At 53.3% G+C, this 23344-nt stretch overlaps 1 protein-coding gene across 7 annotated transcripts in view; it reads right to left on the bottom strand.

The window, feature by feature from the left end:
• The window catches only part of KDM4B (lysine demethylase 4B), a 140785-nt gene extending 120645 nt beyond the window's left edge, over nucleotides 1–20140 (bottom strand). For all 7 annotated transcript variants that reach the window (XR_009700881.1, XM_061190684.1, XM_061190683.1 and 4 more), the window contains exon 1: nucleotides 20043–20140. The gene's annotated coding sequence lies outside the window, so the exon portion shown is untranslated. The remainder of the gene's footprint in view (nucleotides 1–20042) is intronic.
• Between the last annotated feature and the right edge of the window lie 3204 nt (nucleotides 20141–23344).

Raw genomic sequence — 23344 nt, forward strand, 5'->3', positions numbered from 1 at the left:
TTTTCTGGAAATCTGAAATTACGTCTCCAAAATTTTTTATTCAAAAAGAAAAAAAAAGAGAAAGGAAGCACTTGGATTGAAAAGACAAAAAGAAAGGAAGCACGTGGGTGAAAGGCCAGGGAGCCAAGGAGGCTGCCAGCACCTGCTTTTGGAACATCGTGGACAAGAACAGGGCCTGCCAGCCCACCTACGTCTTTACTAGGCTCGAGGGGTCAGGGACGCAGCCTGGGCAAAGGCCACCACCTGTCCCCCAGCCCACAGCCCAGGCAAGGGGCTGGCGCCACACAGAGAGCGGGGCAGACACCGGCACCCTGGGAGGGAGTGTGGCACCCCAGCAAGCTCCGCACATGGCCAGAAGGCCACCCCTGCAGACGCTCAAGACACCAGCCCATTCTTTACTCGTGTGTACAGGTCTTCAATGTTCCATGACTAACCATTTAAAACCATAATCACTGACAAAATAATCTTCCTATTTCTCTGCAAAGGTACCTCGTAATTTTGTGGGGCCGGACGACGCACGTGTGCACACGTTCTGATCCCGGAGAGGACCCTGCCCCTCACCCAAGGCCCTGGGGACCCTGGACAGGTTCCCTGACCTCCCCAAACAGCGTCATCCTTCTAGAGCTTGCCTGGAGCTTCCCCTGGAGCTAGTGCGAGGGTCAGGGATGACCAGAACAGATAAAAAGGCCGATGATGGGGGCACAGGTCACCACGTGCGGGCCCGGCTCTAAGCACCTGGCATGTCTGATCAGCCCCAAAACCCTAGGAAGCAGGCACTGCTCTCACAGCCCATTTCACAGATGAGCAAGCTGAGGCACGGGGCAGTGATCACACAGCTAGCAACAGGGGAGCCCAGCTCGAGATCCGTGTCCTAACCACGAGCCTCACCAGCCTGTGCAGACTACAGGAGAGCCGCGTGGAAAACACACAGCTCTGTCCCCACCCGGGCCTCCAGACTGTGGGTCCTTCTAAAACCCATAAAAACGCAGGAGAGGGGCTTCCCTGGTGGCGCAGTGGTTGAGAATCTGCCTGCCAATGCAGGGGACGCGGGTTCGAGCCCTGGTCTGGGAAGATACCACATGCCGCGGAGCGGCTGGGCCCGTGAGCCACAACTACTGAGCCTGCGCGTCTGGAGCCTGTGCTCCGCAACAAGAGAGGCCGCGACAGTGAGAGGCCCGCGCACCGCGATGAAGAGTGGCCCCCACTCGCCTCAACTGGAGAAAGCCCTCGCACAGAAACGAAGACCCAACACAGCCAAAAATAAATAAATAAATAAATAAATAAATAAATAAATTTATTAAAAAAAAAAAAAAAACGCAGGAGAAAAAAAAGTGGGCCAGTGTTTTGGTAATCTCAGGGAAGGGAAGACCTCTCTGGGCAGGTCACAAGACCAGGCGCTTTAAAGGAAATGACAAATTTGGCAATAAGCTTTAAAATATTCTATGTAACAACACATCAAAAATAAAGCCAGGAGATAAATGAGAAACTGAGAAAAAACGTATAATGCAGAAGATGCTAATAGCCCTCATATAGAAAGGGTTATAATAAAACACTGGTTCTCAACCAGAGGCGAGTCTGTCCCCCAGCGGACACCTGGTGACATCTGGGGACATCTGTGCTTGTCACGACTGGGGGAGGGAAGGGGCTCCTGGCATCGAGGGGTGGGGGTCAGGGATGCTGCTCAACACCTCCCCGTGCCCGGGGCGGCACCCCCAGAAGGCTCCAGCTCAGAGATATCAATAGTGCTGAGGGTGAGAAACCCTGTTATAAGTCAAGAAAAAAAACAAACACCCCAGTGTAACACATGGGCGAGGGCTATGAACTGGCATTTCAAAAAAAAGCAGTGACTAGGAGGTGACAGATTAGAAGGAGGCACAAAAGCTGGGGCTGTCGCCAGGATGATGAGAGCCCCCAGCTGTCGTAGGAGCATCCAAGCAGACCACCTTTCTGGGGACAACTGAACAACACCCTTCAAAATAGAAGGGTGTCCGCTGGGGAGTGTGGAGTCAACAAACTAGAAAGACCTCCACCTGACACACGGCGATAACCAGAGAGCCTTCACCACGATGTCAAGAATGGTTCTATCCAGGTGGCAGGATCTGGGGAAATCTGTAATTCACACAGGCTTCTCTCTCTGCTGACAACACTTATGTAGCACTTTTATAAAAACAAAGGGGACGCAGAGCCGCCTCGAGAGCCGTGCCAGGACCCAGAGGTCCCATCCCTTCAGCTCCATTCCCAGAGGTCCCATTCCCAGCAGCTCCCTGGCTGGTCCATCTGGGTGGACGGGAGCTGATCTCAGGGCAAAGAGGCAGCGCGTCCTGGGATTAAACCATCACCAAAATGATTATGGTCCCCAATCTAATTCAAATTTAAAAATACCAAGCCACACTGGAACCCTCGTACACTGCTGGTGGGATTATATCACGGTGTAGCCACTGTGAAAGACAATTTGGCAGTTTCCTAAAGCGTCAAACACGGACCTTCCATCTGGCCTAGCAATTCCACTCCTAGGTGTCTACCCAAGAGAAATGAAACGTGTCCACATAGAAACTTGTACATGAATGTCCATATTATGCATCGTAGGCATTATTCACAATAGCCAAAAAAAGTGGAAACAGCCCAAATGTCCATCGATGGATGAACAGATAAACAAAATGTGGTCTATTCATACAGTGGAATATTATGCAGCCATGGAAGGAGTGAAGCACTGACCCTCACTACAACACAGATCCTCTGAGAACATGATGGTCAGTGAGAGAAGCCAGACACTGAAGGCCACACAGTGTGTGATTCCCTTTATATAAAGCATCCAGAACAGGCAAATCCACAGAGACACTACAACATTTGGTTGTCTGAGCTGCGGAATGGAGAGTGACTATTTAATAGGTATGGGGTTTCCTTCTGGAGTGATGAAAATGTTCTAGAATTCAATGGTGGTGATGGCTGCACATCCCTGTAAATATACTAACAACCACTGAATTGTACACTTTAAAAGGGTGAATTGTATGGCATGTGAATTATACTTAATAAAGTCGCTATTAAAAAAAAATACCAAGCCAGAAAAAAAATAGCACGAGAGCTCCCCAACGTTTGATCAAAACTTTGATGCTGTTTTGAAGCTTCAACTAAATGTATCCAGAACACTGGGGCTGCTCACGCTGTTGGTGACCAGAGGCACCCACTCGGTCTGCTCCTGGTTCTCTGCCCGGTGCCATCCTGACCACCACCCCTCAGGCCGCCCACCTGGGCTCTCACAAAAAGAGTGACAGCTAACAACCAAGTCACAGCCCAACCATCTTGCTGGCCTTCGCAGACTTATCTCGAGGCTGACCTGGGCCTCCTTGCACCGGGCACTCCTTAAGCCCAAAGACCTGCCTCCAAGTGCGCATGACACACTGACCCAGATTTGGAATCCTGAGGCAGGATCAGGGCTACAAACCAGTCAGGTTAGATGGGGCAAGGGAGAAGAAAAGAAGGCCAAAACTACAAGGAGAGTGATGACACAGAAGTCGGGGCCTTCCCAAGCCTGATCCTGAGAAGGTAGAGCTTCACAAATATTTTTGATCATTACAGGTCCTTTGAGACGTTCATTTCACCAAATGTGAAAAGGAATAAACAAAAGAAGGGCACCGTTGAGGCCAACAGACGCATCAGCATCCTTGAAAAACCCAAGTCACCCAAGCCATTTCATTGATCAAATGAGTTTAATCCTGATTAATCACAGTTCAGATGGAATCAGTATAAACTTGCTTCAAATAATACTGGGAATCAGAAGTAGATTTTGGTAAGTTAAGATGTATATGATAAGACCTAGAACAACCACTAAGAATATACTTCCAAAAATATAATGAAAAAAATCATTAAAGGAATTAAAATGTTACACTAGGAAATATTCACTTAATGCAAAAGAAAGCAGTAAAGGAGGAAGAGAGAAACAAAAGACGTTGGACAGAAAGCAAAAGGAAAATGGAAGATGCAAATCCAGCTATATCAATAATGACTTAAATGTGACTAAACAATCCAATCAAAAGACAGAGATTATCAGATTGGAAGAAGAAAAAGATCTTACTATATGTTGTCTATACTTTTGATTCAAAAACATAAATAGGCTGAAAATAAAAGGACGGAAAGGGGTATAACATGCAAATAGCAACCATAAGAAAGCAGGAGTGGTTATACTAATATCACACAAAATAGACTTCAAAATAAAAGTGTCATTAGAGATAAAGATGGCCATTTTATAAAGATAAAAGGGCCACTCCATCAGGAAGATATAACAATTATAAACATATATGAGCCTAATAACAGAGCCCCAAAATAAATGAAGCAACAACTGACAGAAATGAAGGGGGAAATAGACAATTCAATAATAATAGTTGGAGACAGCAATATCTCACTTTCAATAATGAATAAAACAAGGAAGAAGATCAACAAAGAAACAGAAGACTTGAACAACACTACAAACCAACAGACATCTATAGAAATCCCCACCCAAGAGCAGCAAAATATCCTTTCTTCTCAGGACATATGGAACATTTTCCAGGATACACCAAATATTAGGCTACAAAACAAGCCTCATCAAATTAACAAGAATTCAAATCATACACAGTAGGTTCTCTGACCTCAATGGAAATTAGAGGTCAATAACAGAAGGAAATGTGGGGAGTCACAAATATGTGAAAATTAAACAACACACTCCTAAATAACCAATGGGTCACAGAAGAAATCAAAAGTGAAATTAGAAAATACTTTGAGGTGAATGAAAATGAAGACACAACAAACCAGAACTTATACAGTGCAGCTAAAGCAGAACTGAGAGGTAAATTTATAGCTGCCTATATGAAAAAAAGATGAAGCTCTCAAATCAATAATCTCAACTTCTACCTTATGGCACTGGAAAGAGAAGAGCAAACTGAACCTAAAGCAAGCAGAAGGAAAGAAATAATAAAGATCAGAGCAGAAATTAACAAAATAGAAATAGAAAATAGAAAAAAATTAACTAAACCAAAAGCTGGTTCTTTGAAAAGATCAACAAAATGGACAAACCTTTAGGTAGAATGATCAAGAAAAACAAGAGAGAAGACTCAAAGTGCTAAAATCAGGAATGTCAAAATGGGACATTACTACTACTACCCACCTTATAGAAATAAAAAGGATGATAAAATAATATTGGATAATTAGAGTTACTACTGAGCAATAAAAAGGAATAAACTGTTGATACACACAACAGTTCAGATGGATCTTATGTGAAAAAGCCAATCCCATAAGGTTACATACAATTCCCTAACACTGTCAAAATGACAAGATTATAGAGCTGGAAAACAGATCAGTGGTTGCCGGGGGCTGAGGGTGGGAGGTGGGGGTGACTTTAAAGGGGGATCACGAGGGAATTGGTCTGTGTTGACAAGACAGCTCTGTATCTTTTTTTTTTTTTTTTGACAGTTCTGTATTTTTATTGTGATGGTGGTTACACAAATCTACGCAGGTGATAAGAGATCACACAGACATACCAAAAAATGAATGCATACTAAAACTAGTGAAATCTGAGTGAGGCCTGTAGTGTACTGTGCCAACATCAACTTCCTAGTTTTGACAGTGGACTGTGGTCGTGTAAAATGTCACCACTGGGGGAAGAGCACGTGGGACTTCTCCATACCATTTTTGCAACTTCTTGGGAGTCTGCAATTCTTTAAAAACAAAATGCTTTGGGAATTCCCTGGCAGTCCAGTGGTTAAGACTCAGTGCTTCCGGGACTTAACTGGCGGTCCAGTGGTAAAGAATCCACCTTACAATGCAGGGGACACAGGTTTGATTCCTGGTCAGGGAACTAAGATCCCACATGCTGCGGGGCAACTAAGCCTGTGCGCCGATCTCACGCGCCTCAACTAGAGCCTGCGTGACGCTAACTACAGAGCCCACGTGCTCTGGAACGCGCACGCCACAACTAGAGAAGAGAAAAAAACCCACACACCACAACTAGAGAGAAGCCCGCACACCGCAACAAAGAGGCCCACGTGCCACAACTAAGACTTGACGCAGCCAAAAATAAATAAAATAAATAATAATAAATCTTTAAAAAAAAAACCCAAAAAAACTCAGTGCTTCCACTGCAGGGGGCCCAGGTTCAATCCTCCCACAAGCCATGAGGCCTAAATAACTTTAAAAATAAAAAAACTAAAACCAAAATATATAAAAAACAATATGGGGGATATTTCATCATGGACAGGAGGGCATTCTGCCATATGGGCTGATGGGTTGGGGCTGGGTGATGAGTATGTGGGTTCTTTACCCTATTTTGTCTACCTTTGCATGTGTTCAAATTCCCCGTAATGAAAAGTTCAAAAAATAAAACAAAAGGAACCAGCACAAGGATGGCCACTAACAAGTGCCTTCCCCATCCAGATTTACAAATATGCTTCAGAATGTTCCATCATCAGGACTGCATGCCATCTTGTCTGATACCCTCCCCAAAACGATGGCCAGAGAGGAGACCAGGGCCGCCTGAGTGTTTTCACAACACAGATGATAACAAGACGCGGGACTGTCCAAACACCACCTTGAAGAATGACAGTATTACAAAAAGCATTTGAGATGGGGTGGGGCGGGCGGGGGGGCACCCTGGGTTCTACAAGAGGTTTCTCCATTTCAAAGTCCTTGTTTCCGGGTGGAAATGATCTGCTCCAATACCAAGGTCTTGACTCTTTCCAAACGGGAAGCTTAAAAAGGCAGAACAATAAAGAAAGAGAAAACCAGCTGACACAACCAACAGCACGAGCTAACGCTGTCCCAGAGCCGGCGCTCCCCCCGGACCGTCTACGCTGGGCCAGGCGCCCGAACCACAACACGACCACTCACGGGAGCTGAGCCCATCGCTTCACACGTACTCACTCTCTTCCGCTCACAGCAATCCTCTCCGGCATTTCCACCTCAGGACCTTTGCGCGTGCTCCTTGTGCTTGCATGTGGAGCTTCTTGTCCCTTCGAGTCATTCAGACCTCTGCCCAAACGTCCCCTGGGAGGGGCCTTCCCTGTCCGCCCGTGAAGGAAGCACTGCTCCCCCAGTTCTGCGATCACACCCCTCTCTGGTCCCCATCACACAGGGGCCACGGCTCCTTGCTGGCTCCTGGGCTCCTGGCCTGCAGGATAAACACGGAGCTGGCTGACAGCACAGAGCCCAGGCTTTGGGGGCTGTGGCGAGCCTGCTGTCTTCTCTGCCGCAGCCCACTGTAAGCCGAAGCTTCTCCCTGGCGGTCGGAGTGAGAGCCGAGCACTTACTAACATACGTGCCCCGTTTACAGCTCGCTGGTACCTAACAAGGAGAGCAGGCGAGGACACCGAGGCCCCAAGTCGGTGGCAGTGACAGGGTTCGGGAGCTCGGGTCCCATTCTGAGCTCTGGCTCTAGACTCCAAACCAAGCGCTGCCTGGGTCAGAGGCCCGGGAGGGCCCTGGAGGCCGTGGAGAGGCTGGTCACCCCCAAAGTCCCCTGGCCTTCCTGAGCGCCCAGACGGCTGGGGGGGGTCCCTGTACAGGCAGCGATAGGGGACCCCAGCGCAGCCCCGCTTTCCAGGGAAGCCTTTATTTGCCATCAATGTCTCCCGTGCCAGCCTCCCCCGAGAGCTGCAAGGGGGTGAGCACCTGAGGGTGCGACGCCGGCACTTAGGGGACCCGGGCGAGGCGCTCCCTACCCCAGGGGAGGGCTGTGGAGCCGCTCCACACCCAGCGGGGACATCCCGAATGCAGATCCATGGAGGCAGACAGCCGAGGGTTCTGGCAGGTGCCCGAGACACCCATTCTAGCCAGGCCCATCTCCACAGTCCCGACCCAAGTTCACAGGCTGAGCCCCGAGCCCAGCGGGGCTCAGACGAAACCACGGGTCTGGGGGACAAACGTTCTCAGCCGACGCTGCAGGCAGACGAAGGGGAGCGTGGGTTCAGGCTCTCTCCCCTGTGTGGGGCGGGGCGGGTCACTTAACAACGCCCACTCCCTCGCCCTTGACCGATCCCGACCACGCTGGGGTCCCAGCCCTCCCCGGCTCCCAGCCTGTGTGACAGGACCCCTGCCTGTCGGTCACAGGGTCACATGGCAGGTCCCACACGGGGGTCCTTGCGTCCCCGACTACTGCATCAGCCTCTCGGGGTCCTATCACCCCCGAGCCGACCGCTGGACCCCAGGAGCACACAGAGACCCTCACGAATTCCACACCACTTGGACACACATCAGGAGCTCAGCAGGGACCACAAGCAGCCTTCACTGTCTTGGTTTTGCCTCCGGTAACTGCTGGTTTTTACATCGGGAGGATAAATTATTTTTACAACGAATACCCCTCTAGGAGGCTTGTTAGGAAAACAGCCACTGCAGCCTGGTCGAGCCAAAGTTTTCAGGCCTTCTTTTGGCTAAAGGCCAAATTAACAAACACAGGGCCTCGGGAGCACAGGTGCTGGAACCCAAGGCAGCAGCTCCAGGTCCCCCTGTCTCGGCGGCCGCACGGAGGACGCCTAACCCAGTCCTCCTCCCCACCCGGAGTGATTTCAGAAACTTCTCTTGCAACATCTTGATTCACATTCAAGGAAAGACAGAGGCCCAGAGAAAAATCGCCCCTGTAATCTCTGAACGCTCTCCCTGGGCCAGGGAGACATTGGGACATCAGAGCCAGGTCACTCTCCGTGCGGGGCCGTCCTGGGCGCTGTAGGGTGCTGAGCAACCACCCCAGCACCCCCCCCCGATGCCAGGAGCCCGCCCCCCCAGGTTGTGACAACCACAGATGTCCCCAGACACTGCCCAGTGTCCCCTGGGGACAGAATTACCCCCGGGGTGGGAACTACTTCACTCAGGGATTTTCACGGATTAACTCAGTTAATCTCATCCACCCTTGAAGCAGAGATCTCCACTGTCATCCCCATTTTGGAGATAAGGACACACACCCAGCAGAGGTGGGCTCTGAGCCCAGGCAGGCCAAGCACGTGGGTACCAGCCTCCAACTGCCGATCCCACTGGCCATCCTACCTTGAGACCTCAGGCCATTTAAGACCGTCTGCAGCTGTGGGATGTTATTTCCAAACTATGCTTGTACACGGGTCTCAGCTTTCCTATGGCCAAAGAAGCATCCCAAGTTCCTGCAAGTCCCTTCACAGAAACATCTCGGGTCCCAAATTCAGAGCCCCCCAGAACAGCCAGCATCCATGCCACAAATGCGCCGCCCTGAGCTCAGCCACAGGACCATCAGCCTTCACGGCCAGGCCAAGGTTTCAAGCTCCCGTTAAAGATGAGAGGCTGCGTACAAGGCTCCACAGGAAGGATTGAGGCCACAGCCACGCCACCCTGCCCACTGGGGCTGGCCCTCCAGTTGACATCCTGCAGGCCAGGCTGGTGCACTCGCCCCTCACATGGCCCTAGCTGCTTCATGTTGCGTCTGTCTCGTCTCCCCAGCTAGAGGCTAACAGATGCAGAACTTCTGATGGGCTGAGCAGGCAGGCAGGCAGGAATGGGATGGGGGGATGGCGGGGGCCAGCCTCCACTGAGCACCAGGCACCCCCTTTATAGCATCCCCGGCCCCATCACAGCACTCAGCTCACCCAAGACCAGCGCTAGGTGTAAAATGAACATAGGATGTCAAAGACAGCGCCACAAAAAAAAAAAAAAGAGTGGAAAATAACTCGTTAACAACTTTTATAATGATTACACGTTGAAATGATAACATTTTGGGTATACTGGGTTCAATAAAATACATTACTCAAATTAATTTCCCCTGCTTCTTTTCACCTTCTAGAAAACTTTAAAGGACACACGGGGCTTGCTTTGCGTCTTTACTGGGCAGCGCTGCCTTAGAAAAGCTGTCGGTTTACACTTTCGCCTGTTTTCGTCTGAGGGTTTTGTCGTCTCAGTTCTCACATTAAGGTCTTAGATCCACTGGAGTTTGTTTTGGTGCCTGGCGGGGGCGGGGGGGGGGGGGCACCGTACAGAGCCTGACGTTTCACCAGGTGACATTCCGTTAGCGTCCACGTGTGTCTCCCCTGGTGTCCTCCTGGTGCCACGAGCAGCTCCCTGGCACTCAGGACCCCCCCCGGGTCTCCCGTATCCTCTGCTAAGGGGACGGCAAGTCTCTCACACACGTCACTGTCCTCAACACCAGCGGGAGGACCAGAGCTGGCTGGGCTCTGCCCTGCTATGAGGCCACACCCCATCTGTCCCCTCACGGTCCCTGAGAGCCCAGCTGCGTTTCCAAATGGCCCAGCGTGGTGACGGCACTTCCCCTGGAGGGCAAGGGGGCACCCGGCTGCCTCTTCATCCACTGAGGATGCTGGATGCCTGGGCAGGAGCCACGGCCACCTGCAGAACTCTGCTCGGTGGCTCTGCGGGGGTGTTCACAACCCGGTGGCTGCCTTCTAAGGTACAACCCACAACCCTGTCAGGGCCGGGGCCGGGCAGACCAGGGAAAGGAAGTGGCCCAGGAAGCAGCTCGCGTTCAAACCTACTGGCCAGACACGTGGGGGCTTGCGGGGGGGTGGGGCTTGGAAAGGAGGGCACGTGTGGTCTAATCCCGAGCCACGTGAAGCTCTCGGGGAGCCCGCTCAGGGCTTGGACCACACTCAGCCAATCAGGCCAGCAGGGGGGCAGGCAGCAAACAAGACACCCCCTTTCTGGCCCTGGTGGACTCTGGGGCAGGGAGCCCCGGCGCTGCCCACCGGGAGGAGAACACACAGGAAACAGACAAGCCAGGGCAGCAGGGGCCGGGGCCACGCTGCTCCGCGGAGCGGACGCACGGAGAGGTACTACAGGGGACCGAGCCACCAAGCAAGGCTGGGCCAGCACAGCCCACCCCCTGGGGGCCCTGGCCAGCACCAGCTGGAGGCAACAGAGGGCACAGAGGTGAGGATCACTACTGAACGCTGGAGTCCAGAACCTGCGCATCCAAAGGGCGGCCTGAGCACCTCCTGCAGGCGAGCTGGGGCAGCGCATCCAACGGTCGGGCCTCCTGACTCTGGCCTCCCTCTCCGACCCCTCCCCACCCCAGCCCTCAGGCTGTAGCCCCACAAAGGGTTTTAGTGCTGCCTCTGCTGGGGGCCGACTGGGTGAGCATTCTGCGTGCCACAGCCCTGGAATTCTGGAACTCTGAGACAGTGAGGGAAAAGAAGGGGCAGGAAAACATAGAAACTACTAGATCCCCACAGCAGGTAGTAGATACACAGCGTGTCCACCCACACACAGGCACATCACTCCGCCATGAAGAGGAGAGAAGCACTGACACTCGCTACAACATGGATGGACCTTGAGGACACGATGCTCAGAGAGAGAAGCCAGACACAGAAGGACACACAGTGTGTGATCCCATTCACATGAAACATCCAGAACAGGCAAATCCACAGACACAGAGAGTGGGTTCATGGTTGCCAAGGAGGACGGGGGAATGGTGAGTGACTGTTAAACAGGTATGGGGTTTCCTTTTGGGGTGAGGGAAATGTTCTGGAATTTGATAAAGGTGATGGTTGCACAACTCTGTAAATGTTCTAAAAACCACTGAACTTTAAAGGATGAATTTTATGGTATATGAATATTATTATACAATTAAAAATATACTTTTAAAAAAGGCAGGGCAGGAGCATTTGAAGAGGAGCTGTCCTAGAAAACTCGGGATCTAGTCGTCAGCACACCAGAGCCAATCTCTGGGCAGCCGTCCGTGGTTCCCACGTGACTTGAACACCTCTGGTCTGGCCTTGCTGACTAGACTCTACGCTCCTTGAGGGCAGAGCTGCTGCCCCCTTCCGCTTTGCCCCTTGGGGCCTGGCACAGGGGGGCCCCAAAGCTGCCCGAGAGACAGACTGGAGGGCTACCCCGGCTTCCCCTGCTTCCTCCGGGAGGGTATCCCAGGCAGGGCCCTGAGCGTCTCCTCCAAGGCCTTGCTCCTCTGCCTGCTGTTCACCTCGCCCATGACGACAAGGCTCGGCCCAGGTGGCAACTCTTCTGCCGTTCCCGGGACACCACCCGAGCCAGCAAGCGCGGCCCCGGCCCTGTGCTTGGTTTGCATCTGTCTCGGCAGTTCTGCTGCCCCAGGCCCTGCCGTCCCCGCTGCTCTCGGGAGCCCGGCTCTAGGCTTTCATCACGGGCTGGGACCCGCTGCGGGCAAGAGACACTGATCCGCTGGCCTCGTGCACGCGGGCCAGACTACTGGCGCTCTCCGCTGGGTGACAGCAGACGCACGGATGGGCCCAGGCTCGGTGCACGCCCGACGGCGGCGGGTTTGCTGCAAAGTCAGCCCTGGTGGATCGCGCAACCAAGCTGCTGACCGCCCGGCCGAGAGCCACATGGGAGGCCTGCTGGCGGTTCCCAATTTCGTATCTTCACCTCGAGGCTGGCGGACGGCATGGCTGGGCATTTACAGAGGCCGCTCCACCCCTGCTCCCCGCCGCGGCCAGCCTGGACCTACCCACGCCACACACCCCCCAGCCGCAGCTTGTCCACCGGCCGGCTGACCACCCTTCCTACCGCGGGGCCCGGCACGGGGTGCTGGACATGCAGAGAAGCCCATTTCTCGAGGACAACGCTGCCCCTCAGTCTCCAGCTCAGAATGGGCTCGGGTTGCCCGTGGAGCAGCCAGGACACGAGGAGGCGGGCAAACCAGACGCCTTCCTTCCCGAGAGGGTGTCAGAGAGCTCGCTTTCTTCACCGGCTCCCTCCTCTTCCTTGGGGGAAGGAGCTGGAACGAAGCAGTGAATCCGGAGTTTCAACTCCAGGGCATTCACTCACACGCAAGCTGGAAACAGCAAGGCTCTCTCCCGACCCGTGGCGGAGATAATCAGATCCATGCAGCTCCCGAGCCGAGGTAGGAAGCCAGCCCGCGGATGCTGGCCTTTCTGATGGAGGGGGTTTTAAAGCACAGAACGGAGGACTTCCCTGGCGGTCCAGTGGTTAGGACTCCACGCTTCCATGCCAGGGACCCGGGTTCAATCCCTAGTCAGGAGACTAAGATCCCACAAGCCGAGCAGCGTGGCCAAAAAAATAAGAAATAAAATAAAGGACAGAACGGGCAAAGAGCGGGGATCTGAAGGGGCCAGCGGCAACTCCCAGCCCAGCTGCCCAGCCAGGGTCCTGCATGCATCCTGGGGGCAGCTCCCAGGCTGCCGCCTTCCCAAATGGGCCGCCCAGCACGCAGCCCCTCTCCACCCGACGCGTGGTCCGGGGCACCCCCGGCACAGCCCTGTCGCCGTCACTGCGCCGGCTGGTGGCTTCAGGCTGGCTCCTGCTCAAAGGAGGCCTCCGGGATCCCCGGTCTCCTTCTGCACAAAGCACAATTCCGGATCCCCTGCCAGCTCGTCCTCCACGAATCACTTCTCTCCACGTTCTCTCCCGAGACTGGAGCGAGCAGTCACGAAACCATGAAGGTGGGCCCACCTCCACCCCTACCTGCCCAGAAGGTGCCGTCACTTGGGTCCAACTGCAAACACAAGAGGGAAGTGGGTCCTGGGACAGATCCTGCCACCCCACCCGCAGATCACCTCTTCACAGCTCGCTGTACAGGCTCATCTGAGAATAGGAGCCGTGATCGCTAGTGCTGGCAGCCGGGGCGAAACCCACATTAGCTCTGGTTCCGCTCTGTACCCAGAGACCCATTCGGGGTGCAGCAGCCCTTGGCGCCTTGCTTTCTGATTCTTATTCTTTGTCCACTGAACAAAACACACCCGAGGCCCAGAGCGACTCCGCTTGACCAGAGCCACAGGCCTCCCGTGGAGCAAAGACAGCAACGCAAACTTTTCATCAATGCCCTCAGGTCCACGGGAGCCAGTGAAGTGGGATGAGAAAAGAAAAGAGGGGAGGGAAGGAAGGAGGAAGGGGGAGATGGCAGAGGAGCAAAGCAAGACACAGACCAGCAAAAGAAAAAAAAAAGGACAGCAACTTTGGAAAGCCAAGAAGTTCTGAGTAATCCTCTCCAGGTTGTTTATTTCAATCAGCTAGAGAAGGCATGACCGTAAATTAACGGTATGCTTCCTTGACAAGTCAGAACACTCCTGGGACAGACCCAGATCTAAGATGCTAACAATCTGCCTGGCTGGGAAATCACTCGTCAGCCAGTCTCCACGGTGGGGAGCAAGGCCAAGGGCACGAGGCCGGCACAATCCCGCTCCCGACACAGGCCGGCGCACAGCCCCACAGCCGTCTCCCATCCACTCGGCCCACAAAGCTCCACTCTCACATGCACAAGAGCCACCTCTCCACGAGTGTTCCCGGGCAGGCCCGCGGCCGGATGGCTGCAGCAACCCCCTCCCAGGACTCCGCTGCCCCTTCAGAAGGGGCGCTGGTGTTGGTAAAGAGGATGGGCCAGATGCTTACAAAACAAGAGGATTGGGAAACAGTGTCTTCCTTTTAAACCCTCAGCTTCTGTGAGGTCAAAACAAACTCCTTAGGCCCAGAACACTCCTTCTCAATCTGCTGCTGCCTGCGGAGGTACAATACAAAGGGGGCATCACGGAAAGGTGGGGCATTGCCAGCAATGAAGTATTTGCCCGTTTACATCTACTTTTTTTTTTTTTTTTGGCCGCACCGTGTGGCACGAGGGATCTTAGTTCCCTGACCAGGGATCGAACCCGCACCCCCGGCAGCTGAAGCGTGGAGTCCTAACCACTGGACCACCAGGGAAGTCCCTACATCTACTCTTTTCTCAATTTTGAGATCGTTTTGGTGAATGGGATCAGAACATTTTCTTATATTCCCTGCACTTTAAATTTCCTCGAAACAACCCAGGACCTGTTTTTTAACATACAGAGTATGATTCTAAATACTTTGATGTAGGAAAGATGGAAATTCATTCATCCAACAAATGAATGCTTACTGAACGCCCATTGTGGGCAGGAACTGCCTGAGGTGCTGGGGATACACACGGCGACCAAGACAGATGTCGCTCCCACAGCGGGAACCTCACACCCTACTGCGGGTGCTCCCAAACTATGGCCCACAGGTCAAATCCAGCCCACTGCCTGTTTCTGTATGGCCCACAAGCCCAGAATGGTTCTGACGGTTTTTAATGGTTCGGTGGGGGAAAAAAAAAAATCAAAAGAAGGAAAATAGTTCATCATATGTGAAAAGCATGTGAAATTCACATTTCCGTGTCCGTAAATAAAATTTTATCGGAACAAAGGCACAGTCATTGGTTTCTGTACTTTTGTATTACAACAGCAGAGCGGAGAGGTCAGGACGGAGACAGTCCGGCCTACAAAGCGGAAGATAGTTACTTTCTAACCGTTTACAGGAAAAGCTTCTGCCCTAGTGGATGAGACGGACAATAAGTACAAAAACAGATTCATACAAATTTCTGGTAGTGCTGAACGCAAAGAAGAAAAGGCAGGTGGGGAGAGAGAGTGGATGGAAGGGTGAATTTGGGCAGTGAGGTCAGGGATGGCCTCTCTGAGCCGAGACCGGAATGACAAAGAGACCTGAGGGGACAGCACTCTGGCAGAGGGAACAGCAAGTGCAAAGGCCCTGAGGTGGGGAAAAGTAGGCAGGTAAAGTGGTTTCAACTGAAGGGAGGAGGCACGGGGCGGGGGGGGGAGGGTGGTGTGGAGAGCACCTCAGAGGACAGAACAGGGAGGCCATGGGAAGGGTCTGCAACTTTTCCCAAGGACAACAGGAAGCCACTGGAGGGTCCCGAGCAAAGGAAGACCATTTTTCAAGTTTTTAAAAGCCCGTTGAGGGAGCAGTAGTGAGAACTGACAGATTAGTCGGGACGCCTTATCCAGCCCCCAAGATGCTCCCAGAACAAATCAAAGCAGGGAGTAAACTCAAAAACCAATCCATGGGACTTCCCTGGTGGCGCAGTGCTTAAGAATCCACCTGCCAATGCAGGGACACGGGTTCGAGCCCTGTTCTGGGAAGATCCCACATGCCGCGGAGCAACTAAGCCCATGCGCCACAACTACTGAGCCTGCGCTCTAGAGCCCATGAGCCACAACTACTGAGCCTGCGTGCCACAACTACTAAAGCCCCCACACCTAGAGCCCGTGCTCCCCAACAAAGACAAGCCACCTCAATGAGAAGCCTGCGCACTGCAAGGAAGAATAGCCCCCGCTCACTGCAACTAGAGAAAGCCCACGTGCAGCAACGAAGACCCAATACAAGCAAAACTCAATCAATCAATAAATATAAGTAAATAAATAAAATACGTGATCGCTTTAAAAAAAAAATCCATCCAACCCCACAATCATCAGTTCATGGATCCGCTCAGGCCTTAGTCTTGAGGTGGCACAGGCTTTTTTAAATATCATAGTTAAATTCATTTCATTGTTTAAAAGTACCTGCACCTGACACAGTAACAGTCCCGTGACCTCAGGCATCATTGCTCATGAAGAGGGAAGATGAAAGGGGTGAGTCACCTCAAAGTCGACTTGAAGCAAACTGTTAAAGCCAATGGACAGGCAGGGGTCACACAGCTCTAAACCTGCCCACCACGCTTCCAGATCCCGGGAGCATGTGGAAGCCCGTGGGGGGCCCTGCAGGGGCTCGGGAGACCCCCACACCACGCCTGGACGGCCCGTGGTGGGCGTGTCTGCAGGTAAGCACCTCTCCTCCAGGGGACAGAGTAGGAAAGACCTGGACAGCCAGGCTGAGGAGTGTGCGCCGGACATAGCTTGCAAATATGAGCCCCTCCCTTTTAGACGGGGGAGGGGAGGAAAGGGACAGAGGGACCTGGAACTTGAGGTTGATCAGGGTCATGGCCAAATATCAGGCTGCCGTGGGGTTAAAGGTTAAGTGAGAGAGGATCACCTGGGGGCAACTGCACCCTTCAGGGGACACTGGGCGATGTCTGGGGACATCGGTGGTTGTCACAACTGTGGGGGTAGGGGGGCTCCTGGCATCAACGGGGTGGGAGCCAGGGATGCTGCTCCACACCCCACAGTGCCCGGGACAGACCCCCCCCAGAGAACGACCCAGCCCTGAACGTGAACGGGGCAGAGCAGGAAGGGACCTGACGGCAGTAAGAAATCAGCGCCAGGTTCAGAGCACCCTGGCACTGTGTGAAGCCACAGTGACTCTCATCCCCTTTGATCCCCTCAGTGACCCAGCATGGGCTCTTATTATACCCATTTTACAGATGAGGAAAGCAAGGCCCAGAGTCATGCCTCAGAGGAGGCATGTGAACCTGGATCTTTCAGACTCTGTTTGGGGAATGGAGTCAAGGACAGGAATCCAGGGGCACCAACAAGAACACAGGTCAGAAGGGAGTCCAGGTTCAGCCCCTCTCCTCCGTCCGGTGTCCTCAGCCAGAAGCGGAGGGACCGGGGCAGGGCAGGTCAGAGCTGTGGGGGTGAGGTCCCACTGAGCAGCCCGGGGGGGTGGGGGGACAGGTCTCTGGAGTGCAGCCAGGAACCCCCCGGGGCTGGCAGAGAGGCATGGGGTGGGGGCGGGGGGGGGGGTGACCTCACAGTCGTGCAGTCTGCCGGCAGTTCCTTTGCTTTCCACGCCCTTCCCCCAGCCCCTGCCCAGTGGGCTTGGGAAAGTTTAGTGACTGCCCCCCCCCCGCCCACCCCCCCCAGCCAGCTTTGTTCTTGAGCAAGTGACTGGCGCAGGGCCTCACAGCTCTGAACCTGCCCCCCACACTTCCAGATCCCGGGAAGAGAGACAGCCGGAAATGGTCATTTGCCCACACCTCGGCCCTCAACCCTCTCACCCCGTGCTGCCCACTCCCTGAGCCAGGCCCCTCGGGCCAGTGGGCACCACACTGCCAGCACAGTTGTGCCCACACCTCGGGACACCCATCTCTCCCTTTCCCCCACTAGACCCAAAGCCCCCTGAAGTTAGGGACTCCCTGCAACCTGCCCCAGTGCTCAAAACCCAATGTCCGCAGGCCAGGTGAGTGTCAGATGGAACCAAGGAACAGATGGGCTCCCCAGGGCTGAGGCTCCGGCTGGGCCCGGCCAGGGGAAGGGGCGGGGCTCAGGAGGGCAGGGGCAAGACACCACAGAGGAGGAGTGGAAATGCAGGGTCAAGTATAGCAGAGTGGCCAGGCAGGGAGAGAGAGGCATGCAGGGCCCCCCGACCACCCCAGAGGGACTGGGGAAGGGTCTTTACTAGGAGACAGCAAAGTACAACAAAGGCAGGGCGGGGTCCTAAATGACTGATCAGCCACACCTTTAAGCTCTTAACACCTCCTTAGCAGCCCACTCCCCAAAGTGGCAAGGATTAGAAAATGCGAGAAAAACAATTGTTACTAAAATCTGTACAGAAATTGTCTCGACAACGACACACTCGCGCGCGCGCGCGCGCGCACACACACACACGCACACACGCACATGCAGCGCGTGACACAGTATCTGCTTGAATCACCGCAAAACCTGGGAGCATTTATGCAACTGCACCTCTGCTCGCGGAGGTGACCTCCCCCAGGGCAGGGCGGTCTGACCGCGGAGGTGCCCCCGGCACAAAAGGGGAGCACCAACGTTTGCCAAGCGTCCAATCAGAAACACGGAAAGAGGGCCAGCGAGTTTCAGAAACCCTCCCCTCAGATGATCACAAGTTGACTCCAGACTTTTACACTCTGTCCTTAGGGATTCCAAAAAGCAAACTACAAAGACCACAGAGGCTGCCCACTGCTTTTCGAGGGTGGTGAGGAAAAGCTGACCGGGGAGTTGACAAACCCTCCCGACGCCTCATAAGGAAGCTATTATTGGAGAATTACGGGAGTCACCGGCTCTTGCACGGCAGCGCGGAAAGCCCAGAGGAGTCATGTAGTGAGCCCCTTTTAGGGGCTTTCTCCTGCCTGGGAACAGCCGGATAAATGGCTGCTGAGACAGAGGGGTGAGGCAGGCAACCTCAGACCCTAAGACAGCGCTGGCAGCCAGTGGGAGCCACAGGAGCTTGCTAAATAAATGCCACGGACAGAAACACATGGAAAAGGACACACTTTACATATCACAGGATTGTTGGGCTCCATTGCACAGAACCACCTTCTCACTAGTTTCATAACTCGGGAAACAGTTCCCAGGTGCACCTGAATCATTAAAACAAAAGCATCCTCCCCCAACCAAACAGATGGGACACAACAAGAAGCAGTCCACGTCTCCCCAGCCCCCAAGGGAAAAAAATCCCCTATAAAACCTTCCACCCTGGCCCCGGCAGACGCGCACCCCATTCTGCCTGGTGTCATTGCGCCCACTGGGCGGAGACCCAGGCCCTTGCAGATCTGGGGCAGGTCGCTTTCAGAATGAATCCGTCCCCCAGATCCCACGGGGCTGGAGAGGACAGCCCAAGGGGTCCCCGCGGGAGCGACACCAGGATTTATTTCTACAGAGAAGGGGTCTTCGAGATGGCGATCGGGCAGAGAGGGGAAGGCCGTGGGGGCACGCGTCAGGAAACTGCTATGTGCATATCAAGTGGATACATTTCTTTATAAGAAATTCTGATTGCATGCTTATTTTAGGGGGGCTCAGAGAAATGGGGTGCGAGTTCGGACGTCGCGATGGCACGGCGGTTGACTCGGGCAGTGGGGTGGGATGCAGTGATGGACATTTCGGGGGACACCGCTGGGAAGCGCCCCGTAAACCCCACCAGTGCCCAAAGGGCCGGAAATGGAGGCGGGTTTCACCCAGGGCCTGGGATATCTCTCTCTCTCTCTTTCTCTTTACTATTATTATTTTTTTTAATTATTAGGATTGTTGTGAATAATGGAAGGGGAGGGCCCCGCCAGGCAGGGCCAGCCGGGCCGGCCACCCACGCTGTCATCTTTTGTGCGGGGCCGGCGGGGACGCCCCGGCCCAGCCCCCGCGCGCCCCCGGCCCGGGCAGGGCGCCCCCGCCTCCCGCCCCCGGCCCCGCCATTGTCCGGCCGCGCCGCCCCCTCCCGAGGCCCGGCGAGCGCCCGGGGCCGGGCGGTTAACGCCCCCAACCGCCTCGCGGGCCGGGACAAAGCACTGCGGCCGCGGCCCGAGCAGGCCGCGCCCGAGGCCTGGGCCTCGAGTCCCGGGCGCCCGCCCGCCCGCAGCCCCAGGCGCGGCGCGGGGGTGGCGGCGGCGGCGGGGCCCGTGCTCGGACGCGGCGGCCGCCTCCCCGCGGGCTCACCTGAGGCGGCGCGCGCGGCCCGGTCCGGAGCTGCGGCGCGCGCTCCCCCGCCCTCGGCGTCGCACCCCCAGGCCCTGCTCGGGCCGGGCCCCGCTCGGTCGCTGGCGGCCGAGCCCTCCGCGAGCGCCCCGGGCGGGGCTTATAAGGCCGCGCGCCAGCTCCGCCCCGGCTGCCATTGGCCACCGAGCCCACGCCCGCGCACCCATTGGCTGCCGCTGACAGCTCCGCCCCTCCCCTCCGCGGGGCCCACCAACACCGCACGGCCCGCCCCCTGCGCGCCTCGATTGGGCGGGCGCAGGCGCCGGTCTCGCCTCGCCACTGGCCGGCCGACTAGGACACGCCGGCGCCCACCCACGTGCCCGCTGACCGGCTTGGTTCTCATTGCAGGCTGCGCACGCCAGCCAAGAGGCCGCGACCAACAGGACGGCGCTAGGCCTCAGATTGACAAGGGCGCCTCGGGGACCGCCCAACGACCGCACGGGGGCAAGAGAATATTGGCTTACGGGGTCAGCCCCAGGCGCGGACTGGCTGGGGCGGGTGCCAATCACGGCCCGGGCCCCGCCCTGGTTATCAGGCTGCAGCTGAGTACGTGAGCTCCAGCACAACATCAGCACCGCGCCTGGCAGGCTCGGAGAGGGGGTTCGAGACCCAGAGCCGGAAATTGGGTTCAGCGTTCTTCAATTCGCAAAGTCCCGATTTAGGAAACATAGCTCCAACGTAACTCAATTTGCAAAGGAGGAGAACTGAGAACTGGTGAAATAAAAGTCAAGCAGCAAGCGCTCCTGCCTCCCCTTACCCCCTCCCCCCCCCAAAAAAAATTCCAAGTTCATTTCCGTTGCAATCGACAAAACTTTGCAAAGGCGCCAGGCCTTCAGGATAAAGCTAGGTGACCTTCGCCGACTTCCCTAAAACGTAAGGGAGGCAAGGAGTTTGGTGCCTCCTGACTTAGGTTCAAAGCTCAGCTGGGCCCACATCCCTCACTGTGGTTGGCCTCCAGAGAAGTAACCTCGCTGGGCCGCAGTTTCCCCTGTGAAATGGATATGACGGCGATACAACCCCTCACCGTCGGCCCCTCTCCTGGGAAGTTTGCGCGAATTGGTGAGAGGAGGCACGTAAAGCCTTTGACCATGTGACTTCGCCAAGTGAGCATTTAATTAAGGTTTGCCATTATCATCATCATCATGATTATTAATTGCATACCAGGCAGTAAGCTGGGCACGCCCCCATTTCGTCGGCAGGAATGTAAATCGGACAATTCGATATTTCCTAATAACGTGGCGAGTGCATCTACGCTCTATTCCTGGAGGTCCTGTACCCTGAGAAACGGTCCGGAGCGTGGAGCTTGCCTGGTTCAAGTATGCGGCTGCAGCGCTGTACACAACTGTTTCCAGATTATATAAATAGCTTGTGGCACAGGGTACTCTGGAATACTTTTAACTATGTAGCAATTGAAAGGGGGGTAGATCTACATGTACTGTCATGGAATGATTCCCCTGCAAGCCATGTGGAGAGCTGCAGAATGGTCCAGAATTCTGAACAATACCGTTATGGAAAGGAACGCAGAGCAACTGTCCTGTGGTTTCTAAGAGCCCATACCTGTGGCAACGCGCAGAACAAGGCCATCCCCAAACTGAGTAAACTAAATCTTTGTGGAGAGGAGGGATCCACCTTGGTAAAAAGTGTAGTTGGTGAGGAGTTTAATCTGCTCTAGGGTGATTTACATCGTCATGGGGCCATATTCAGATATTCCCTCAAGCAGTTAAAATTTAACTTAAAAAGTAGGAACCAGTAACTGCTCCCAAGGAACTCCCTAACCCGTGGGAAAGACAGAAATGTAATCTGGTAGCAGTAATATAGGCTCAAAAGTGCAATCGTATGGGGATCCCCCTACCCCAAGCCTTTTTTTTTCTCTACTTCCCAGTTAACCCCGTTAGACAGTGAATTCCAGGTATTTGGATTTCACAGACTCTGGAATTTTTTTTTTTTTTAATTGGGGGACCTAAATAGGTTGTCACCTTTCCAATTTTGCTTAGGGGGACTTTTTATAATTTTTTCTCAAGTTCCTTTTTTTTTTTTTTAATTCCAGTACAGTTGATTTACAATGATATATTAGTTTCTGGTGTACAGCGAAATGATTCAGTTTTAATGTGTATACATACATAAATATATATATATATTCTTTTTCATATTCTTTTCCATTATGGTTTATTACAGCATATTGAATATAGTTTCCTGTGCTATACAGTAGGACCTTGTTGTTTATTTTATATATAATAGCTTGTATCTGCTAATCCCAAACTCCTAATTTACCCCTCCCCCACCCCCTTCTCCCTTTGGTAACCATAAATTTGTTTTCTAAATCTGTGAGTCTGTTTCTGTTTTGTAAATAAGTTCATTTGTATCATATTTTAGATTTCACATATAAGTGATATCATATGTTATTTGTCTTTGTCTGGCTTACTTCACTCAGTATGAGAATCTCTAGGTCCATCCATGTTGCTGCAAATGGCATTATTTCATTCTTTTTTATGGCTAATATCCCATTGTATATATATACCACATCTTCTTTATCCATTCACCTGTCAGTGGACATTTAGGTTGCTTCCATGTCTTGGCTATTGTAAATAGTGCTGCTATGAACATTGGGGTGCATGTATATTTTCAAATTAGAGTTTTCTCTGGATATATGCCCAGGAGTGGGATTGCTGGATCATATGGTAACTCTATTTTTAGCTTTTTAAGGAACCTCCGTACTGTTCACCACAGTGGTGCACCAATTCACCAATTTACATTCCCACCAAGAGCGTAGGAGGGTTCTTAGGGGGACTTTTTAAAATGCCATCTATATGTTAAGAAACTTCACAATTGTAGAATCCAGACAGGAAGTATATTTGACGGTTCACCATACAGTCCTTTCAACTTTTCTATGTTTGAGAGTTTTCATAACAAAATGTTAGGAAAGAAAACTATAATCACTGTCATTTAATTAAAAGGTGTCCTATGCAAAGCAGGAAGGACTCAGTCTCAGAATTTTCAAATGGACAAATTAACTTGAGAACAACTCACTAATCATTTTCCAGTCTTTGCAGACAGGTGCAGATCTCACAAAGGGCTGGGGCTGGGAATCACAGGCATCTGTCCCTAAGTAAGGTCAGGAGGACCTCTGGCACTGGCCTTCAGATGACCCAAGGCCAGCTCGTTTCTAACTGTTCTTCACATTCCTCTGCTTTCCCAAAACTCCCCTCCAGCTTCCGCTTATGGGCTAGTCTGATGCATAAAAGATAGAGATGGACAGAAAAATA

Source organism: Eubalaena glacialis, chromosome 4 (assembly GCF_028564815.1).
Source record: "Eubalaena glacialis isolate mEubGla1 chromosome 4, mEubGla1.1.hap2.+ XY, whole genome shotgun sequence".
Lineage (NCBI taxonomy): Eukaryota > Metazoa > Chordata > Mammalia > Artiodactyla > Balaenidae > Eubalaena > Eubalaena glacialis.